Source organism: Toxorhynchites rutilus, chromosome 3 (genome assembly GCF_029784135.1).
Source record: "Toxorhynchites rutilus septentrionalis strain SRP chromosome 3, ASM2978413v1, whole genome shotgun sequence".
In the NCBI taxonomy this organism is placed as follows: domain Eukaryota; kingdom Metazoa; phylum Arthropoda; class Insecta; order Diptera; family Culicidae; genus Toxorhynchites; species Toxorhynchites rutilus.
Window position 1 is genome coordinate 331,189,058 of NC_073746.1, and position 17,619 is coordinate 331,206,676.

Here is a 17,619-nt window from a genome sequence, read left to right on the forward strand (position 1 = left end):
GAAAAACAATCTGAAAAACCAGACGCAATATTTCATCAATAATTTAAACTTAGATAGACTGTAAACTGAAAACTGATAGACTTCGTAGTTGCTCTCTTTGATTGGCCTGCGAAATTTTATAAAATACAGAGCAAAATTGTAGAAGGCGTATAAGCAGTGCATCGAAAAGTACAATAGAACCCCGATTATCCGCGAATAACGAAAATCGCGGATAACGCGATAAACGACTGAAAATGAGGTGTAAACACGACATAAAGATATTCCAGCATAAAAATTATGTTTTATCAATACAGAAATCGTTAAGCGTTAATCTGTAAGGTCGTGTACACCAGTGATCAGATAATGTGAATGTCATGGCCGAAACAAAAGATCCTACCTCTCACTAACAAATTTCTGGAAGTTCTATAGAATTACTATGGAACTAGTATTCGCGGATAACCCGTACCGCGGATCATCCGCTCGCGGATAATTGAGGTCCCACTGTAGTATTAAACTTTCAAACAACAAAATAGAACTGAAAACACTCAGAAAGTGTTTACAAAAGTGAACTTAATTAAAGAACCTTAGAACTTAACTCCACTCATCAAATTCTACACAGTAATCTTTGTGCACTTTCTGGACGCTACAGAACAATTCTTCTTGAACACTGACATATTTTTAGACACTGTACCTTCCTTCTTGAACTAGGCCTTGACAATTGCCCAGTAACGTTCAATTGTCCGCAGCTGGGGACAGTCAGGTGGGTTGAGGTCTTTTTCAACGAACATTATGTTGTTTTCCGACCATTGTGCCAAGTCGCTTTTGTGAAAAAGTTGACTATCACAGGCACCACGTGCAAATGGCTTGCCAGACGAGCATTTTCTGATCGAATTTTTCCATCGCTACAGTCGTATCCGATAATGGTACTTCTCTCCAATCTATTTGGTATAAAATTGAGGTCCCGGTAGCGTTCTGAAATCTTCTTCGACATATCCTTCGTCATTCATGAGAATGCACCGGTTGGGATTGTTCAAAATACGCTCATATAGATTTCGAGCTCGTGTTTTAACGCGATCTTACTGCTCGGGTGATTATTTGGCCACTTTTTGTTTTTTATAGGTCTTTAGACAATGTCTCTATTTAATGCGCTGAATCATCCCAACACTGGTTTTGAACCTCTTGGCCAAATCACGAATAGATGCATGCAAGATCCCAATATATGCTGCTTAAGACCTGTTCGTCTGAACATTACAACTTTTTGGTCCAATTCGGGACCACCTGGTCCGGGATTTCGTCCACTTCTGCTGAGATCCTCAGAAGCATACTCATTACCGAACTTTGCAACGATTTGTTTAACACTTGCTGGACAAACATTGATTTTTTTTGCTATTTTATGGTATGTGACACCCTTTTCGGTGCACCAATTGTGCATTATTTTCTTTTTAGTTTCCTAATCAATCCGCGACATTTCGAAAACAACTTTATGACCACGAGTAAATGACTTGCATTTCGATTCTAGACATGTAAACAAAGCGTGCTGTGATTACACGACAAAAAAAAATGAACCAAAGTAATTTTCCTGAATTTTCATTAAAGTAGAACGCTACTCAGCTGGCGGATGTCCTATCGATGTTAACAATCGGGTAGAGTCAATGACTGTATCTGATGGAGCCTGGAGTGATATTAATTGGTACTTTCCACCTTTTCCTAATATTCTGGTATTTTTTCAAGCAAAGAATCGTTTTCCATCCATAGTGATTCACCTGGACTTACCAATGATCTTTGTTCCTTGGGATTCTCGAAATAATAACCCTCGACAAGCGTCCTGCAGCAGTTACTGCAGCACCTCTAGTTGTCGTACCAAGAAACTTATGACAGCGTTTTAATCTGCACTCACTTTGAGGTAAAAATTTCATCAGGATTCACACCTTGAAAAATTATCGAAGATGAAACGAGACGAGAAATAATTCCGCACACTTACGTTAAAAACCAAAAATTTCCAAAATCAACTGGATCACGCTGGATGGCTACTGACAAACCAGTAGCAGTGAAACATATGATCGGAAACTACGAGTGAAGATCATCAGGGTAGTCCGAAATAATCCTGGGATCTACGGACGTGATTTGGCGAACAGGTTCACTGCGGTGCACAGTACAGTTCGATGAATCTGTATGCGAGAAGGATTTTTATGATATGGAGGTCTCCGTAGCCACATTGGTTGCGCGTTCGCTTAGTAAGCGATCGATCGTGAGTTCAAAACTCAGGGCCCCCATTGACCATCTTTGTGTTGTTACAGAATAACTACGTCCACGCAACAACAATCATCAGCGATGGAGATCGATCCACGGTCGAAATAAGATCGATTCATCCATACAACTGCTCTGCTCTGCAAGAAACATCGGGCTGCTGTTCTATAAATAACTCAACAATGGATCAACGACTGTCTCCGCTGTCCAGTCTTAACTGTGGATAATGGAAGAACAGATAGAAAACTCTTTCGCCTAAATGGCTACTGTGTAAATGTGTACCATTTGCAATGGTATAGAAGGGAATACTCTAACGCCGAAAAATGGCAACTGTGTAATGTGCTAATTATAGATATGATAAATATGTGACATGTACACGATTAAAATTCGGCTCTATTACAGCTAAAATGCTAATCAGCCTAAAATAAACAAAAGGGATAAAAAAAAGGATTTTGATCGAAACCATGCCAGGAATCATCTCAAATTGACACCTATGTTGTTGCCAAAAACTGTACAAGAAAAATGTTCGACTATGTTCTGATCAAGTATAACGGATGTGTTTTGATGGACCAAATTCACCATGTTGGTCAGATCCCATCGAAAAATATTGGACAATTGTCAAGCGTAAATTGGAGATCTGTGGCAATCAAAACACCATCTGATATGGAAAAGTGGTGAGAAAATATGGTTGACAATGTCACTGTGAAGCCGAAAAATATGGGAGGGGATGGGAGGAATTCAGTGGAAAGTTCGAAAGTTCATCAGTAAGGCAGAAGAATGTTTTTTCTTATATTCTTCCGTAAACTTTTAATTGAAAATATATTTTCCAGATTTTCTACTGTACTCATGGAAAAATCGGAAATTTTGAGCGGCCAAATTCTGAAGCGCCGCTTCTGAACTAAGGCGCCGTGTATAAATCATGTAACGCTAAAAGTACGGATTTTTGTCCACTTTCTCTCACGTAACGCAAGTCGTATACCAAACACATAGCAAGCAACACGACATCGACCTTCTTTCCTCTTTTCAGCGTTATGTAATTTATGCACAACACAATATCAAATAAGTGGAAAAAAATTGCATTACTCAAAATCCATCGCGTTTATATCAGAAAAAGTAGATGTTTCAGAACAACTATCAAGATTAAAATGCTTTTTAAAATATTTCCTTCTTTCTCATTCGGGTAAATTTTCTATCCGGACAAAAGGTATTCGAGTGATCTTGTTTCTCGTAACTGCTCTAGAATCTCGCTGCGTCATAATACTGTTATCTCCTTTCAACGCATTATCTGTCTTTTTATTGTTTTTTTTTATCATATTTCAATATCTCATTCTACGAATTTTATGGCGACTGATTAAAATAGACAGCTTTTCTATACGTGCATGGTTTACGTGTTTCAAATGACTGGATAATATTTATAATCGAATTTGAAAGCCCATCATTTATACAAAATTTATAATTTAATTAATAAAAAATTGTAACTCGAAATATACGAGTTTTTGGATACCAGTTAATGTATAAATGTGATCATTTTAATATGACAAATATGATATATTTGTCAGAGTTAAATATAAAAATAACCTCTATTTAAATATAGCTGTAAAAAGTACATTAGGGTAAATGATGCACTTGGGTAAATGTTACATTCGGGTAAATGTTACATGCGGGTAGATGTTCCATTCGGGTATGTGTCGCATTCGGGTGTTTGTTACATTCGGGTGATTGGAATTCGGGTGAATGTCGTTCGGGTAACTGTAACAAATAGTTCACTCGCAATCAGTTCGTATGACGAGTTAAAGTTCTTCAAAAAAGATCGACCGTTTATTCAATCAATATTTTTGACGAACTAGTTATTTCGTACAGTGCGTGAACGGTTTGTCCATCACAACTATGGAGTCTAAAGCCCGAATTGTATGCAAACATGTTTGTTGCTCTTCACCCACACCGCAAACAGCGATTAAAATCTAGAAATAAAACATACCAACTTTATTAACTAAATGATTTACTTGTATCACTATCTTCACTGTTTGTATTACGATAAATGCTGGATAAATTTCCTCTCTAATGGTATATAATACGACATATATCCAACGATTTTGCGTAATATGCATTTGAAATATCTCAATTTTTCGTTACATTTTCATAGAGTGACCCCCCTATATAGAAATCAAAGACGTAGTCCTACGTCAAAATGAAAAAAGAATATATTAAACCTCTCCGATTTCTTCGTCATCATTGTTTGGTATCCTCACAATAGCCGATGAAGATAGTTTTTCTTACCTTGGGGTCACTTTTTCCGCTTCTCTTTCGGCACATGCTACATTGCGTGAGACCCAAACATCTTCAGGTGATGCAGATTTGGCTTGCCTCCGGACCATCTGTCGAAGTTGCTGCTGCCCTTCTCAACGTAGGTATCACTTGCGTCAGTTTTATTAGTAGTACTTAGTTGAGATTTCTATGCCGAATAACACGCCTTGAATGTATTCTGGAGTGGCAAACTCTAGAATACGTGTGACCATAAGTGCAAGTCGGAAGAAATTTCTTCGACGAAAAATCCCCTGGCCAGAACGGGCATCAAAGCCGAACCCCCGGCATGATAATGTGTGACGCTAACCATTGGGCCACGGGAACTCTGTAGACGTATTCTATCCAATATCTGGACGCAAAATCTCCAACTTCAACCTGCCGCTTGCCGCTCTATCCGCATTGCAAAAGTCTACATTTTCAACCAAATGTCAATTGAGGTTTCGAAGAGTAAAATGACAGGGGAAACTGCTAAAGTAGGTTAAATACTACGAAGATTTACTCTAAGAATATTTTTTTGAATTTAGAGAAGCATATTTTCCACTCACATTGCAGTTTATTTCAAACGTATAATCACTAGTTATTCCGCACTCTGAAGTTAGACTACAAACAACATTGAAAAAATCCTGAAAAGCCTTTTCAAGTACACTACAAAAGCATATCCTAATTTCAGCACAATCGCATCCTGAGTGTATCCCAGAAATACACAATTAAGAACAATAACAGCTGCCGCACTACACGCCGCAGGGCGAGTTATAAATTCTAATCCGAACTAGTTCCACACAATCCGGTTTCAGGAACCTATTCAACAACAGTACAAAATTAGTAAAAAAAAAAAAACATAGGATGTAAGAGAACGATATCCCACCGGATCTTTGTGCGTCCCAACGAATATTTCCAGTCTAGGTACCATACGACAAACGATCGGGCCTTTTCAGATCGGACCCTCCAATTCCGCTACAGCGGAATAAATCTGCTCCTCAGACAACTCGCTATAATAAGGGGTCTCGGCGGCGCGTTCGGAAGTGAATGGAAAAGGTGTACGCTTCACCCCGAAGGTTACACCGATATAGGGCATTCCACCCTTTTTTACGCCCCGGTTGACATTGCATCCGAAGGCACGGGTAGAGGGACCTACCCGAAATAAATGTAAACAGACGAGTAGAAACTAGATGGAATGGAAACATGAAGAAAAAAACTAAATGATATGCCAGACCAGACGTGTAGCAACAAGGAAGCTGAGATATTTGAATGATAATAGAAGGGATTCACCTGGATATGCGGATGAGGAAGTAAACTAAAACAACGCGGTTGATTGATGGTAGAATTTTCCACGTCGCGCTCGGAACTAATGCGGAAGGGTTAAATTATTAATCATTTATTCGAGTCGGCTGTTCGGATGTGCCCACTCAAGGCGGGAAACTGAGAGCTTTGAAGTGAGTGAAATATGCTTCAACTTGAACTAAGCAAAAACCTAGTGGCGGTGTGGCAATTGGTCCCGACAATGCATTCCGTTGTATGCTGATGGTTACCATTTGCGACAAGTGACGTTTCCGTGAATGTTTTATAAATTACAAACGGTGTGAGGAAATCTGGTGGAGAGTGGTTCGTCTCGGAGTGGAATTCCCTTCTATTGAATCTCGTTCCAATCTCGATGTGCAACAGATGACATCGGGAGCATCGGGGAGGTAGTACCAGGTATCTGATGCTGCCAGTTATAATAAGTGCAAATTTGACTCCGTAAATGGTCGGTCGCATCGGTAATCGTTTTCCACTGGATTCTGATTCTACGGAAGTCGAAAGTCGAACGAGTGCCATTATTTATGCAGAGCATTTTAGACAGACGGTAAAGTGTCAGTTCGCACAGTTGACAGCTTATATCCACACAATAATTCATTTAATTATGCAGCACAGTTTTTCACACGAAAAAATAACACGGAAATTGCATCAAGTGCTGCTGATACTGGTTGTGGTCCTGGACGTCCGGTGGCAGACATACCATCCCTCACTTTATGCAAATCGAATCTGATTGGAGAGAAAGTGATCCATCTCTCACGGTGTATCTCGAAACGTGATGACGGTGTTGATGTATTTGCGACGATTTGCACGGGAAGGGAGAACCCAGGAGGACACGCTAATAGGGGCAATTAGGGAAGAGTGGAATTCAAATGTCAACAAGGTTACAGGTTAAGTGCAGCATAATATTGATGGGATGACGTTGACATGTTTCGGTAAATGTCAGTTCAAAATGATCGCTTTCAACGAGAGATTCTGACATGGTTTGGAGATGGCGCTGGAGGACGCAAGAAAATTTATGAAACACATGACGAATTTCGACGCTTCCATACATCGATTGGTACGGTGTAAGGTGTAATTGAACAGTCATAACTTGTTCCAATCAGAATGGAAAACATGCCAATTTGGGACAAATAACATGAAATGTAGAACATGGAACCGCGTCTGCGATGGCATACATCTACATAAAACAAACATGAATAGATTAAGCTACAATCATCTTGATACCAGAGACAATAAAATCCATTTCATGTATTTGAAAATTCATATACGGACCTTCCCGGGCAAATGTTGAATATTACATTACCAAGCTCTAATTTTATCTCTCATTTATCGTTTAAATGAAAATTCACTAATTTGCGTTAATTTTCAGTTGGAGGATACGTTTTCTAGGTCCACATATCAACTAGTACGGTGCCAAAAGTGTGCTGTTTTTCTAACCAAAGAAAAGTGGTGCTTTCACTCGCCTGTCTAGTTGACTCTGATAAACTACTCAATTCAGATGTTCCATAAAGGAGTTCAGTCCTTTTCAATTGTTGATGATGTTGATTCTCAAAGTGCTCAAATAATTAATTTTAGATTATTTATTTATTACTGAATCGCTTATTATTTTAAAGCTTCGATAATTGCAAAACGGAACAAAATTGCGAACAACTTAATAGAAACATAACTTAAACATAAAAAAACTCCAATTAGATAAACTTTTCTCTGCAAGACATAATCAGTTTTTTTCGATTTTCACTCATTAATATTCTCCAAATTATTCTATCATTCTAATTTGGGTGGAGACGAACACAGCAATATAATTTATTTATTTATATACTTATTTTGGCTTAATATCTTTACAACATGGCCTGATTCACAATGCTTCTTGGGTATTGTTCGTTGCTTGGTGGTTTTGTCGTGCGGCAGGGTTGCCATAATAAAATCTGGGTTTTTGGTCTAAAAAAGTTTTTAAATTCTAGTTTTTTTTCTCAGAAAATCTGTATTGAAATCAGTATTAAAATTATAAGTCCAATTTTGAAGCATAATGTTAGCGCTAGTATCATTGATTGGCATAGTTATTATTGATTCGATAATGTTGATGGTATCCTTGCTCTACGTGGATACCATCAACACCGTCGAAATGTATACACTGTAGTAATAATATTATACTTTATTGAGATATAATGGAAGTCTACACAGTTACAAGGTCATGTTTATTTACATTGCACTAGATAAATATCTTCTTGTTCTTTTTCACACAAAAATGTAATGGTTGTAATGAAAAAATATATCATAATTAAGTAACAATTCATAAAGTGGAGAACTGTCAACGCTTGATAAGCTACGTAAAGTTGCTATGAAGTCATATGCATAGTCTACGAACTCGGTTGAAAAGATATTTTTCATTCTAAATAAATTATTCGGGTTTGTATTTACCTATTAGGTGTACCGGTAAGTTTCTTCGGTTTTTGCTACAGATGGCGTAACTTGATTATTATTCCAGTGAATCAAATTGCCAGACATTCGTTGGGAAGCTATTGTCATTGCGCGTCTTTTTCAGTATATGTCTAAAAGTTGAAGCGTAAACAACATAGTTCTTTGCCACTCCGAATATGTCGAATTTCGTACCAACGAGAGTGTGTTTGCGGGGAGTGTTACTTTATTACTTCAATATGAAGAAAAAAGCTGCGGTGTCATCGCATTTTGATGGAAGTTTATGGTGACCATGCTCCAAATGAGCGAACGTGTCAGACATGGTTTGCATGGTTTAAAAGTGTTAATTTTGACTTGGAAGACGAAGAACGTTCCTGACCGCCGAGAGAGTTTGGAGATGAAGAATTGGAGATACACTTGTAGTAGCTCAGCAAACTTTATCCGATCGTTTAAAAGCAATGGGAATGATCCGAAAGATAGGACATTGGGTGCCTTATGAATTGAAACCACGAGACGTCGAACGCCGTTTTTTCAAGTGTTCGCAACTGCTCCAATGGCATAAAAGGAAGGGTTTTTTGCATCGTACTGCATCGTTACTGGCGATGAAAAGTGGGTCCATTACGACAATCCTAAACGTCGGGCAACGTATGGATACCCCGGCCATGCATCAACATCGAGGGCCGCGCGGAATATTCACGGCCAGAAGGTTATGCTGTCTATTTGGTGGGACCAGCTGGGTGTGGTGTACTGTGAGCTGCTAAAACTGAATGAAACCATTACGGGGGACTTTTACCGACGACAATTGATGCGTTTGAGCCGTGCACTGAAGGAAAAACGGCCACAATACGAACAAAGACATGATAAAGTTATTTTGCAGCACAACAATACTCGGCCGCATGTCGCGAAACCGCTCAAAACACACTTGAAAACGCTGAAATGGGAGGTCCTATCCCACCCGTCGTATTCTCCAGACATTTCTCCGTCCGATTACTACCTTTTTCGATCGATGCAACATGGCCTGGTTGACCACCACTTCTCCAATTTTGATGAAGTCAAAAATTGGATCGATTCGTAGTTAGCCGACGAATCGGCCGATTATTTCCGCATCCGTGAATTGCCAGAAAGATGGGAAAAAGTTGTGACTAACGATTTTTTTCCCATTTTTTTCAAAAATGACTTTTTTTTAATTCATAACTTTTGAACTGTATTCATAACTTTTGAACTGTACCGATTCGGATGATCTACATATCAAATTAAATAGGTGACCATTTCAATTTTACGGTGGTCCGAAAGAACATTTTTTTCTCATTTTTTTTCCAAAAATTACTTTTTTTTTAAAAACTCATAACTTTTGAACTATTTACTGCACCGATTCAGATAATCGACATATCAAATTAAAGCCAATTAGTATAGTATAAGTCTCTTTCTTATACTTGCAGAAATTTTGGATTTTGGTCTTGTAATCATTGATTGTATTTTTTTTATAGTTTACATTGTCTCGGGACCAAGGGCGCTATATTTTTTTATATTTTTTCTTGAAAGCTAAGATTTTTTTAGATAACATATCCAAACTTTAGAGATGCGTTATTTTGTGTTATTGAGTTATAATTTTTCAAAATTAACCGATGGTCCGAAAAATCAGTTTTCCCTTTTTCCATAAATGCCTTTTTACAAAATTCCTAACTTTGAAATTACCGGGCCGATTCATATGATCGATATACCAATTTGAAGCCACATGAAATACCACATATGAATAAAAATTGGATTCTAATCACATAGATGTTGTCCAGTTGCATAGGAATATTGAACGAATATTGTTGTCCAGTTGCATAGGAATAACGAACAATCACTATATAGGTTTGGCATGGAATTCAATTTTGTGCTTGACCCACTCTCACCTCCACTCAGTGTAAATAAGAGATTATTTCGAAAATATTGAAATTCGAATGGAAAAAAAATTGATGTTCATAATCAGTAATGACTCATCTGGCAATAATTTAAAGAATAATTCTATCCAATATTTACAATTTTAGTAGTTCTGTATAATGCTGGGCATGAGATTTTTTTTCTGAGGTGTTATTTGTTGGCTATTTACACATCACACTTTGTTGAATTATTACTTAATAATTCCTAATTATAATTAAATATTAATTATAATTATGAATTATAATTATAATTATGAATTATAACTATTTGTACTACAGTTAAGTGTTATGCATTGGAAGTTGTCTCCTATTAAACGGCTCACAACTTTCAAAAATATTCGCAATATTTGTCAAGATTTTACTAATAGTAACTTTCTCCATTTTTGACGCAACTTCACCTCCATCGATGGTACCCGAATGACATTCAATGGAATTTCAATCAACCAAATGTAACATCTACCCGAATATAACATTTACCCGAATGCGACATTTACCCAAATGTAAAGAGGGGTTTTTATGTTTAATTCAAAATGCAAATAATCCTGATGATAGATTAAAATCAGTTGAACACCACCTGACAGAAAAACTCATTTGTCAAAGAAAGAATAATTTTCTGTAATTATTGAATTAAGAATTTGTTAAATCCAAGCCGTCGGAAGCGGCGACCGCTCGCAAGCAAACCTGTGTTCCTCCGATTGCCCGGTCAGTTTGGAACATAGGAAATGATCCTTTGATTAGTTTAGGTTAGACTATTCAAAAACGAAATTTAAATGGTTATTCTAACAGTGGAGTAAAAATTACGATTTTTGGAGATTTTTCTTGAATTTTCACCATATCGATATTGCAGCGAAATTAAGAATGATAGAACACAACTTAAATCTATTTGTTTCGGTTGGTGTCACGTCTAGGAACTAAACATTAAAGGTAGCATGCTTCACCTGGACAATTAAAAACTTGAATTCCAAATAAGTGAAGAAATATTCCGGCATCTTGTGCTATAATTAGTACCACATTTATTTTGCTGCTTAACAATCATCTAAAACCAAAAACATTCAAAGCGTGAGAATGCCAGAATTGACTGAAATTACGGAGAGTACCGCCGCGGCTGCCGCCGCATCTGTTGCTCCCAACACCTTCGCCGACAACACGGAGGTTAAATTGGAAGACGCCCCAAGTGACACCGAATCGGAGGACACCATCCCTGAAATGGAAGAAGCAGGATCAGCATCCGAACAGCTTAGCAGATGGCTTACCAGACCTAGTCCCGTGGCGAGAAGAAGGCCCGCAAAATTATGTCAAAACTAGGACTGAAGCCATTGCAAGGCGTGAACCGAGTGACGATTCGCAAATCAAATAATATCCTGTTCGTGATAAACAATCCAGATGTGTATAAGAACCAGTGCTTGGAAATATCTGTATCACATCAATTTTTTCAGCTGAATTTCCGACCACACTTGATCATTATACCATTGCATTCGGGATACCGAAAATGAACCAACGCCGAACCTCACAACCACAGCAAGCTCCTCACAGTTGATTCATCCAGTTTTGTTCATTCTCTCTTTCGTTCTGTTCTGCGTTCACGGAATGTGAGCAAAAGGAAATATCCCTAGTTTTGTCATTCATTGATATTAATATACCAGTTCATTCACTATCAGCATCTTTCTCGGACACTGACGAGACGGAGAAATTCGTTGAGGAAGATAACGAAGTACAGAATGCTCACAATAGTGACAAGAAATTAAATTGTTCAAGCATGCAAGGTTTCCGTCTCAATTAAAATGCGTTCATTTTACATAGTAAATATGCAATTCCAATTCCATTTGTCAGAAATGCTTCAATAGACTCCAATTCCGATGTAAAAAAATATTGTCTTGACTCAAATTTTAAACATTTAGTTTTTGAGCCAAATTCCGAACAGACGAACATAAAATGGTGGTGTCCAAGACACGACCGCAATGGGAATATTTAGAGCTTTCTTTGGCAAACGAATCAAACTGTGCTATAGGATTAGCGGATGAAATTGCCAACATCCAGCTTTGGCTGACAAAGTTTGCATTCGCTACCCGGATCGATTCTGCATAATGCCTCCTCGCCCTCCAAGCCTATGCAATCCTTAGCTGTGAGTGTGCATGCAGATCTTCCTCTTTTGTTGGCATTTCCGCTTGCACCACCGATTTGCGTTGCCCTTCCGGAGCAACTTCAAAAATAACTGAATGAGCAAGGCACTGACTCAATGAGAAAATCACACACATATCGGGATATTGAAAATGAACAGTCACAACATTTCTGACAATTCAATGCTAATGAATAAATATGAATGAATTCTCATGAATCGAGCTTTAAGGAAAGCTCAGATAGCACAGAATGAATATGAATGAACACAGTTGTAAATTTGTTTGCCGTCGGATGAATGACAGCAGCATCGACAAGCAAAATAAACGCGTTACACTGATATAAATATATTTTCAATATTACTTAACAAGCTCAATATTTCCAAGCCCTGATAAGAACCCCCACAGCGATACCTACATCATTTTTGGTGAGGCCAAGATTGAAGACTCTCAGCAGGCCCAGGTAGCGGCAACGGAAAAATTCAAGGCCCCAAAAGCGTCCCCGGCTGCTGGAGAAGCCGCAGGAGCTACCACCTCAGTTGCACCCATTGCCGAAGAGGACGAGGAAGAAGTGGATGAAACCGGTCTCAACGATAAAGACATCTAGCTAGTCATGCAGAATGCGAACGCGATCATGGAGTTGACGATGTAAATCTCAAAGTCGTCTCAAATGATGGTTCATGATCGCACCCCCCCCCCCCCCCTCTCCTCTTCAAATACCGTCTAGTAGTAATAGAACATTATATATACAGACAGAAACATCTCTAGTTCTGAAAAGCGAGCCAAAATAAGGAACGATTATGAAACAAGTTTGTTGCAGGCGATGTATGTGCAAATGATTTGGGATAATATTAATTTTATTGCTAATAAAACTACTACTATTACTGCAACACACATACAGATACTAAGGTGCATTCTTACGCTTATCACGCTAGAAAAAAAATTAAAAAATAAGAAATTGAACAAACAAAACAAGCAATTGTAAATTTAAATGTATAAATAAATGAATAAATGAATTTGCTTTTAAACAATTGAAACAAAATGTTGGACTCATACGTCATCTTTTCTTACAACCGTTATTTACACACTCCTAACACTTTTTCTTTATTTGTCATATAAGAAATAACATTAAGTCGAACACGAAATGTGGACATGGACTGTAAGTTTCTCAAATGACAGCACAAACAAATATTTTACACAATTCACTTACAATATTTGTAAGGTCCAGAACGACGGTTGGCCTCCCCACCAAATTCCATATTGTAACCCAACGTTTGGTTAGAGTCTGTGCCGGTCCGGGTGGTTTCACTCGTTATCAACCCTCCTATACTTGCGCACACGGTCTCTCACCACCGAGAATCACTAATTTAGTTTTGAGGAGGCTGGGTTAAATAGCAACAAATTTCGTACAATACCTTTATACAAGTCGACATCGAGTCGAAGCTATTTACACCACTCTCTCAAAGCCACATGGTTTCCACGGTCCTCTCTATAATTGGCTTCGCGCATACCTTAATGGTCGCAGTTATGCGATTATGCTTTCTCTTATTGTATTTCAACGGTAAAAATTACTATCTTCAAACTATATGTTGTCAAAAAAGACCAAGGTGATGTCTCATTTCAGTTTGACGTGTTGTTCTTCGTCATCACAAAAAAGAATCGTGCTAAATATCCTCAAATGTGCTTGAGGCACATTTTGCAGGGAAAATCACAATCTGCAATGTTTTGCATACCGCTCGTAGGACAGTATCTTCAACCGCGAGTCAAACATCAAAGACTCGGGCGTCTTACTAGATTGAAAACTTACCTTCAAGAATCACAATGCTTACGTTTCCACTAGAACCTGAAGCCAACTTGGTATCATATTTCGGTACATTGAAGAGGGGTAGTATTAATAATCATCTATTGGGATAGTATCCTGATTCATCCGATTCTTACAAAAAATACTGCGATTACATACATATATATTATATACTGTCAATTCAGCCCTATGCCCTGCATAAATGCGCAAAAGCGCATTAATCAAGTTTCATTTTCTTCTATTGTAGGCGGTACCCGACACCATATCATTGCATGAGGAGAGTGGTCCGAAATCGAAAATAAATAGACAAGCAGAAAAAGAAGAACCCCCTCTGAATGCATCGGAGCATTCCAATAAGAATTGTCGACACTACCCACATGTATCACATCGCAACATCCTCCCCCGAAAAAAGGAAAGGATCAACAACATTGCATGCGGTGGCAGCGGCACGTGCCATATGAAAATAGCAGCATCTCAACATCTCCGAAACGAACACATGGCCATATTGGTTGGAGCGCCATCGAAGGAGATGTAATAAATGTGCACTTTCCGCGCAATTGTCAATTTCGCTACATGGTTCACTAAAGGTCCGTCCGTCCATCGGACGCTCAGTCAAAACCATCCGTCCCAGGTAACCATGCGCCGTCCGACTTATCTTCCTTATTGTTGTTATTTCTTCGGCGGTGAAAACCATTTACCGCGGCGACAAATGAACGCAAATCCAAAGCAATCGAAATCGGTGAGCTTTTCTCTGATTTCCGTTCGGTGCATTCAGTGTGCAATCATCTGTGAAAATGGAAGGGTTGTTTCCGGGAGTTACATTCCTGTGGCAGACAGCTCTAATCTGAGGCGTGTGAGTGGTGTGAGTTGGTTACTTTGTGATCTCGTTTATTTGAATTTGGAAAAGCTTCTTACATTGAAGGTAAGTGAAATTGCTTACAACAGTGATAACGTGTGGTAGAATTTTGTTGCTCTGTGATAGATGTTCTGTTACACTTATTGGAGTTTTCATTATATTTTTCTTGGGTGCGTTTATAAATATTCGATATGCCTCACTTTTTGAAATACTTTTTTATCGCTTAACTTTCATTACACTACATGTTATGAATTCATTCAAGAAGGTACCCCTGACAAACAAATAATTGAACATATTGAATAATTTAATGTTTTCAAAAAATTTAAAACAGAAACTTCGTCGATGTCGAATTGAGATCTATTTTTTTCTTCACTCAAACTCTAGTATCAATAATTGTCGTCTTCTTGAGAAGAGTTTATCACCATAAACTAAAAATTCATTGATTGTATTATAAAAACAATATGTGAAATTACGTTATGTTACTTTATGTTAAATTTTATTTATTTTATTTATATTATAAATTTTCCGCACTTCTCAGTCATCTTTATTCATGTTGGAAAACAGTTCAGTTCGGTATCATTAAAAATACTCTTGTACAAGGTTTTCAAATTTGTTTTTTTTTCTGGTGGAAGATTCTATTGTGAAGTGACCTAATGTCGCAGCTTACCTATTTAGGAACGTTTGATGTCAACTTATAAATATTTGTTCAAATGCCTAGGTCAGGCTTTGACAGGTTACGTTTCGAATAAAGTGTAAAACCTGCCATAGTTTTTTTTCTATCTAAAAAAATATATATTTATCATTGTTTCATGCGATAGAGAGATGTATGAAGATTTATCCACATCAAATTTGGAAGAAATCGATTCAGTAGAACTTGAACTTGAGTTATCGCCAGCTTGAAAAAACTAGTTTTGAGAGAAACGCGTTTGAAGTTTTGTGTGACTGCCGTACTAGATTATGTAAGATTACGTATATAAGGCCTCTCTATGGTATATTCTTGAATATCTAAACGTCTCAAATACGACGAAAAAAATCGGGTTCTTTATAATTTCTAGAGTAGAATATCCCCTTATTAAGGATATGATCGTCCTGAGATTGAACCTATCATTGATCATCTTTGTGTTATCATAGGAATAACTAGGTCCACCGCAACAACCAAATCCTAGAATGAAGAAAACAGGAAAAAAAAATACAGTACAATTAAATTATCAGCATTATAATTTGATTTATGACACCTTTCTTTTTTATCCCATCTGATTATTTTATTACGCTCATTTAGCAATTCAGCTGTAACAGAGCCAAATTTATTCGTGTACATTTTCATCTCACGATAATTTTGTTGCATATTACACAGTAGCCATTTAGGCGTAAGAGTATTCCTATCGTATCGATACACATATTGTAAATTACACAATGTCGCCATTTCAGGCGTAACAATATTCCTATTGTACGAATGTTCACAGTTGGATCATACACAGTGGAACTGTTGATATGAGGCTCCCATAGTTGTGTTATTAATAGAACCAATTTCAGCAGACCGTATGTGAAGTGAAGTGGGATCACCATCCCATGATCATAAATGCGTGCTAGCTAGCAGGGCTCGACATCATGAAAAAAAAACATGAAAATCGACTCTCGCGTAACTTTTGAAAAGGTCCTATGTAACAAATGTAAACAAATCGAGTTAATGGATGCACGCTATTAGTCTTCAATCATTGAATGCATTACAAAAACAATCGTTCACGTATCTACAATCTTCATCTTTTTATCGCCGATACAAAAAATATCCAATGTACAGATTCGAATTTTAAGCACCCGGCTGTTACTTCGGACGCCACTTTCCGCCGATGCCCGAAACGTCCGAAGTAACAAAGCAGTCAAAACAACACGAAGTCGTACTTCGGTCGTTTTAAGTTTTTGTTTCTTACAGTAGTTGTTATCGATTTCAGTTCAATTCAACGGGTGATAACAATAATAATCTGTCTTTAGAACGAAATGCTGATTTTTGGATTGTTGTTTAGTAGTTAGTTTCAAATTCTTATCGTACAACGTAATATGTCCAATGTACAAACGCGGACAGTCTAAACGACCAATGTAACATTTTTCGCTCATTGGCTTCAACTTTAAACTCAAATTACGGAACGACAGCTACGATTGGTTTTGGAGAGTTATTCTTGATCGCTAGTGGTGAGAGGAGCGATAAAGATCGATAACTTTTAAGACAATACGCGGAATAATGTTCGGGTCTTCAACTTCGTTTTTCTCGAGTTGACGAAAATGTTACATTGGACCTTTTCAAAAGTTAGCGAGAACTCTTCTTTTTCAGTTGTTTCGCTTCGACTGTATATTTGTATAGCCGAAGTAAATGAAATACATATCGAGGGTGAGCAGTAGGCGGTGTATATCTGTATTAACTTCATATTCAGAGGGAACTTTAAAAAAATGTTCGGTTTTTATAGTAAAATTACATCCTGAAAATAACATTTTCACGTAGATGCGGTGGGCAATCAAAAATAAATACAACGACTGACGTCACTATGACCGGAATGACAATCTACGAATCAGTTGTGGAAACAAGGACCCCAATGTCTGCGAAATAATGAAGATACGTTTTCTAATTCTCCTGAAGATTGCAGTATTCTCGAAGAGCATTTAGAACTTTGTAAGGTTATACACAAAGTT

General features: G+C 37.7%; 1 pseudogene; it reads left to right on the plus strand.

The window, feature by feature from the left end:
* Nucleotides 1-11,231: 11,231 nt before the first annotated feature.
* LOC129774590 (nascent polypeptide-associated complex subunit alpha-like) lies at nucleotides 11,232-12,932 on the plus strand (annotated as a pseudogene).
* The last annotated feature ends 4,687 nt before the right edge of the window (nucleotides 12,933-17,619 follow it).